Genomic DNA, 6000 nt, shown 5'->3' with positions numbered 1-6000 from the left:
TAGTGATGACGATGTTTCAAGCTCAGATCAAGAAAAAGATTTATCTAGCAATGATGAATCTATTGGAGATCTTGAGGATGAAGATTAAGTTGATTTTTGATGCAGGCTAAGTTTTGTTAAATACATAAAGCTTTCATATCTTCTCAGCTATGGTATTTTTGAAAAATAAAAATTTTAAAGTTTTACTTGGATGTTAATTATTTTGTACACATTTTTCTCATCTACTTTAGTTCACCTTTACATTGGTTTATTCTTTTTATTTTAGGTTAAAATGTTGCATGCCTTGGGCTACTGATGATGTTGAGGTGAGATACTTTTCATTGCAAACTTGGTTGAATATCTTCTTGAGGAAATTGTCATTATTATATTATTATTTGAGAGAGTAGATTTGATTTTAAATTATGTATATGATATAGAACTTGGGTATTGTTTTTCCTTATTAGTAGTTATTGATTGAGTAGTTGTTATGCTTATATGAGTATTTGTGATTGAAAATTTGTGATGTGTGGAATTGTGGTTTATTAAAGCCGGACTATTATGGCAGCGACTTGATTGTCCTTATCATGAGTTCCTCTTTTTTGGCCCAATTTAAAACTCCTATTTTATAACATGCAAATAACACCTTGTCTTCTACATCATGGCAATCCATCTGGCAAAATCTAATTCACAAATGGCTAGCATGTGATCCTTTTAGAAGATCTAGCTACTTGACCCACTCATGCTGTGAAACTTCCAAATTCATCTGCAAAATATACTACACAGTTGTCTGGTATTAAAGCACATTGTTTATGTGTCATTGTACATTTTGACAGGTGCCTGCACTTTTGGAACTCATTATTGTGTTTGTTTGTTTGGATATGAGATTAAGAATGAGAAACTTAAGTTGGAACATGTTTAGCTTTCAAAGGAGAATAGTGGGTTATGTGTGTAGAATCAAAAATTGGCTGAAGAGGCTTTTTAAGCAAAAGAACTAGCTTCTGCTACTGTTGTGGAGTTGAACAATTTGGCTGGTGAAGTGTCAAAACCCTCCAACATTTCGGTTTCGGGACTCTTGGTCTTCAAAGGCTGTGAGTAGTCTCCCTTTCTTTTCCCTCCTTTTGTGTTTACTTCTATAATTCAATGTTATTGTAAATTATTCCGTATAAATCTAAAATTTTAAAGGTGTCATCAGATGCCATTTCCTTGTAAAACCATGAAGAAGCCTAGCATATTCTTGTTAATTAGGATGCTTACCATTTAGTTCTATGTTGCCCCTAATTTTCTTACACTTACAAATTAAACATCGCATCCAAATTTCTATTTCTCATTTTTATTTTGCCTCCAAGCCATTTGCTGAAGAGTTAATCTCTGTTGGGTCTTGTTTTGAAGGTTATGTTAAAAGTACCAGTGGTGGTTCATCTTGAAGGCACAAACGTGATCAGAAAAGAGCACGATCTCACTCTTTTTTTCAACTTGTAAGTCCAAGGCGTCTACCAAACACTATGAAAGAAACAAAGTTTTTCTTTTTCTTTTTTATCGAAGAAGAAACTAAACTCAAAGTCTGACACTTCGACTTTGGGGAGTGTCAAAGTTCACATCTTCCTAGTTGTGTTAAATTGAGGTACTTTTGGTGATCTCTCTTCATTTTACCTTCTGTGTATTCCTTAATTTTGGTAAACAAGTTGTGGGTATCTTTGAAAATTAGCAACTGTTACATGGTTCAGTTATGGGTCTCTGTGTCTTAGAGTTTCATGGGTTTTGAATGATTTTGGAGTTTTTGTGTGTTTTGAGTGTAACTGATTGATGAATTGTAAAAAGGGTCTTAATTTAATTTGAGTTATAGAGTACTTTATAAAAGGAGACTAGTTTAGAAATACTGAGGAATTCGTTAATTGTAAAAAGGGTCTTAATTTAATTGGATATGGAATTTTAGCAATTACTTTTCTTTTCTTTTTCTTTTTTGTCTTGTTCCTTATTGGCTCTTGTTTTGTGATTTGTTCATTGAAACAAGCTTCAGCTTGGTTGCATATCTTCATGAGGAATTCGTTATCATTTGATTAGTATTTGAGTAAATAGATTGGAGCTTTTATTATGTATATGATATTGAACTTGGGTATTATTTTCCCTTATTAGTAGTTATTGATTGAATAGTTGTTATGCTTATATGAGTATTTGTGATTGAAATTTTTTTTATGTGCATTGGATTGTACTTTGTTATTTCCCAATGGGTACCCATGTAAAATTTAGAATGTAAATTTTAAAGAAAGATAAAAAAAATGTAAAATATTATTAGCGACGACAATGTCATCGCTAATATTTTATCATATCATTAGTGACGACAAACAATATCATAGCTAATATGAAATTTTTAGTGATGACATGTTTGTGGTCACTTATATATCATTATCTATGACGACAGCAAGCGTCCTCGCTAGTAATGACATATTAGGGACAACAAAAATGTTGTCGTTAATAATAATCTAATAACAAAGACAAAAAAAATCATCACTACTAATGAGCTAGTAGCGACGACATTTTGTCTTGGGATCTCAAGTTATTTATGACTATAATTGTCACTATTAGCGATGACTTTGTTGTCGTTAATAGCATTGTATTTGCGATGACATTAATATCGTCACTAAAAAAATTTTTTGTTACCATTTTCATTTAACGAAAATTAGCGACAACATTTTTCGTCGCCAATATAATTAGCGACAATATTTAAAGCATTAGCGACAACTATATGCCATCGCTAAAGACCAAATTTCTTGTAGTAGAAACGATGCATTTATTGATTATTCTTTGCAAAGCCTATTAGAGTTAAGCTGTACATAACATCTACAAGCTAAAACTAATGCCATACCAACTCTTATACTCAGTTGAAACTAGAGTCAATTTGAAAAATTGCAAGGTTTAGTAGAGAAAGTGATTTGTTCCAATTGTTAGCTTCTCTTGTGATTTGTTAAAATTGAATAAAATTCAGTCCTCAGAACAAATGTAAGAAATTAATATTTGGATTTACCATGCTTTTGTTCCTCCAAACTTGTTGATTTTTCTAAACACTAGGTCCATGCATATATATTGCAGCACTTGAGAACTTGATAGATATGCTTACGAAGGGGTGATCCTAAAGTTTGGCATTTTGTACAGGATGGTGGTGTAGAAGTTGACCCTTTTGGCATGTTTGTACAAGATTGTGGTGTAGAAGTTGACCCTCTTGGTATGTTTGTACAGGAAGGTGGTCTAGAACTTGTTTCGAAGAAGCAATTTGATCTTACTTTTGGCAACTGGAAACTGACTGATTTTGTGATGTAAATATTTATGGCTGAACTTGTTCTATATTTTTTGTGATGTAAAAATCTTTTGGCAATATTTTGGCTGATGAAAAACATGGCATATGTCCCATACTCATCCGTAGCATAAAACCCTACCATTCCTCTAGCAATATATATCTAAAGGTAGCAAGGACATCACAAAACAATATCACCAATCAAGGGAATTAATCAAGCATATTCATCATGTTTATCAATCAAGAAAGTTCACCATGTTCATCAACCAAACCAAATGCATGTTCATGTAATTATGCATGACTTATCTCACTTACCTCGCTGCACCATAACACCTCAGTACCTATGAATCAATGCATGTTCAAGTTCTCATGATTGTAATTTCCACAAAGACTATTACGTACGACTTCCATATGTATGGTTTGAGAAGTAGAAAACCCTTTTCCAATAAGAGAGAGAATTCTAAATTCCATCTTGCGTACCTGTGAGTTTAGAAGAGATTAATTCAAGTTGTTTCTCATTAATGAGATCAAAGAACTACAGAGCCATCATCATTTGAGTGTTGCTGAAGAGTTCACATCTTCAAGATATTTTTGGAGTCAGTTAAAGGTTCCAATCATGAACACGACTGCATCATCCTAGAAAGCTTTCATATATCGATTGAAGAGTTTAAAATTTATGGAGCTGTAGAAGGTTTATGTAGTAAGTTCATCTAGAATTAAAGGTTTTAATCTAGATAGTAAAATTTTCTTGATATAGTGGATTACTTTATTGGGGTAGGTTATTTTTGTAGTAGTTTTTCCTTTGAAAATATTTTCTATCTATTTTCCACTTTGTCATTGTACTTTTGTTTGTGTTACTTCTTTTATTGCTTATTGTTTTCCTTATGGAAAAGGCATGCTCGTGGTAATTAACTAATAATCAAATGAGAGTGCATAATTGGCTAATTCTAAACAAATATTACATAATTGGTTAATTTAATAAGTTGATTAATTTCTTTGTAAAATCAACGAAGGGTTTAAATATAATTTTTATTTTTATTGAAGCAGTGTGATACAGTATTATTACATTATGAACAAGAAAGTTCATGTGTAGTTAAATATGAAAAGAAGTTTATTTACGAAAATGATGAATTATGATAAAATCGTGTATTCATGTTATAAATAAAAGGTTGGGGAGGCCAATTGATTTAAGAATTAATAAAAAAAAGAAATGTAGAAATTTACCTTTGTCAGTCGGATATTGTCTAAAGTTTAATTTGTGTTTCATAAATGTAAAAATTTTCAATTAGCACTTTTTAGTGTCTCCAAAAAAATGTTTAGGATTCAACTTCTCCACTATTATAACTATCGCATTAAAATAATATTTTATATTTATTTATTATATAGTATATTATATCATCAGAATATTCACAATAAAATTATTTATTATGAGTTCATCTCTAAATAATATCACAATATATACTATATAATAAAAGTTGTATCCAATAATTTGTGGTCCTTTTAGCTGGACACCCTCTCCTTTATTTATTTTTTTAATTAATTTTCCCAATTGTTTCTCCTGTGTCATGTGACACACTACAAGTACATTAAAATAATAAACATAGTTTGAAAATATTAATTTTTATAAAGTTTTATAACCATGATTCTTTATAAATTTAAAAATATTTTCATTATTTTTATCTACTATTTAATGTCATGTGGCTCTCCTCGTAATTACTTATATATTCCAATTTGACCTTGTAGACACCTGATGTGGGCTTCACACACATGTTCGCACAAAACATACTGAGTATTTGTATTGGCTCATATAACAATTCTTGTTTATTTTAGCATAAGAACCAATATATTTTTTTTACGTACTTACTTTTCAAAACACTCAACTTCAGATTATTTATTTTACACTACATTTTATCAAAATATTATTTTTCTTGATTTTTTGAATTGTTTTTTTTTTACACACAACAACTATCATCCACTCTATTTTTTCATTCTTGAGATATGTAAAGAAAGAATAAACAATTAAATACAAAATGAATAGTGTCAATGTAAATTTACATGATTATTGTAGCAAACTTATAAATTTACCAAATTATAAACAGACTGATGTGAGTAATTTTTTGGCAAAGCTATGTAAATTCTACACTTTCTTTTTTCTATATTATACACAGACTGATGTGAATACTCTTCTGTTAGGTTCTAAGACCTTAGGGACTAATGTATTAGAACTTCAATGTGTATTGTGTTGGTAAACCATGATCAAAACATTTAGTCTAGGTTTAGACTTGCTCAAAGTTTGGTTTAATGTAAGTTTGGAATCGAGTAGTTACAGGAAATTACTATTCTATTTCTGTACGGCTCGATCGATTGAAGAATAGACTCGATCAATCGAGAATCGTGCATCAGGAATTTTTTGCAGAATTTTAAGTCGACCCAAACACAGTTCAAGCTCATTTAGGATTAGGGTTTTTAAAGACTTCTAAGAGAGAGAAGAGTGTGCTTCTTTTTGTATCTAAGGTTTGTACCCAAAATCTCTCTAGAGTCTTTTTTGCTCATATTGCTGTTTGTGTGAATCTCTTGTGAGATCAGAGAAATGCTTGCCTTCACACAAGCTTAGGATTATCAAGAAGGAGATTGCTTCAAGAACTTGATGATCGTTCAGTTGCTGCCATAAGAGCTTAAAAATACACAAGCGGGGGTGCTTGTACTTGCTGGAGAATTCAAGAAAGAAGGAG

The 6000-nt window shown here is 31.0% G+C and overlaps 1 long non-coding RNA gene across 2 annotated transcripts; it reads left to right on the top strand.

Annotated features, from left to right (window-relative positions):
- The first annotated feature begins 647 nt into the window (after nucleotides 1-647).
- LOC142644685 (uncharacterized) lies at nucleotides 648-3370 on the top strand. 2 transcript variants are annotated; one of them, XR_012845971.1, is made up of 3 exons: nucleotides 648-1067; nucleotides 1369-1600; nucleotides 3130-3323. It is a non-coding gene; the product is annotated as an uncharacterized LOC142644685 (long non-coding RNA). The 2 variants fall into 2 exon arrangements; XR_012845972.1 differs by having other exon boundaries at nucleotides 665-1067; nucleotides 1369-1454; nucleotides 3130-3370.
- Nucleotides 3371-6000: the final 2630 nt, after the last annotated feature.

This window comes from Castanea sativa, chromosome 7 (assembly GCF_040712315.1).
Source record: "Castanea sativa cultivar Marrone di Chiusa Pesio chromosome 7, ASM4071231v1".
NCBI lineage: Eukaryota > Viridiplantae > Streptophyta > Magnoliopsida > Fagales > Fagaceae > Castanea > Castanea sativa.
Note: the sequence above shows the minus strand (reverse complement) of the source record. Positions and strands in the feature narration are given on the sequence as shown.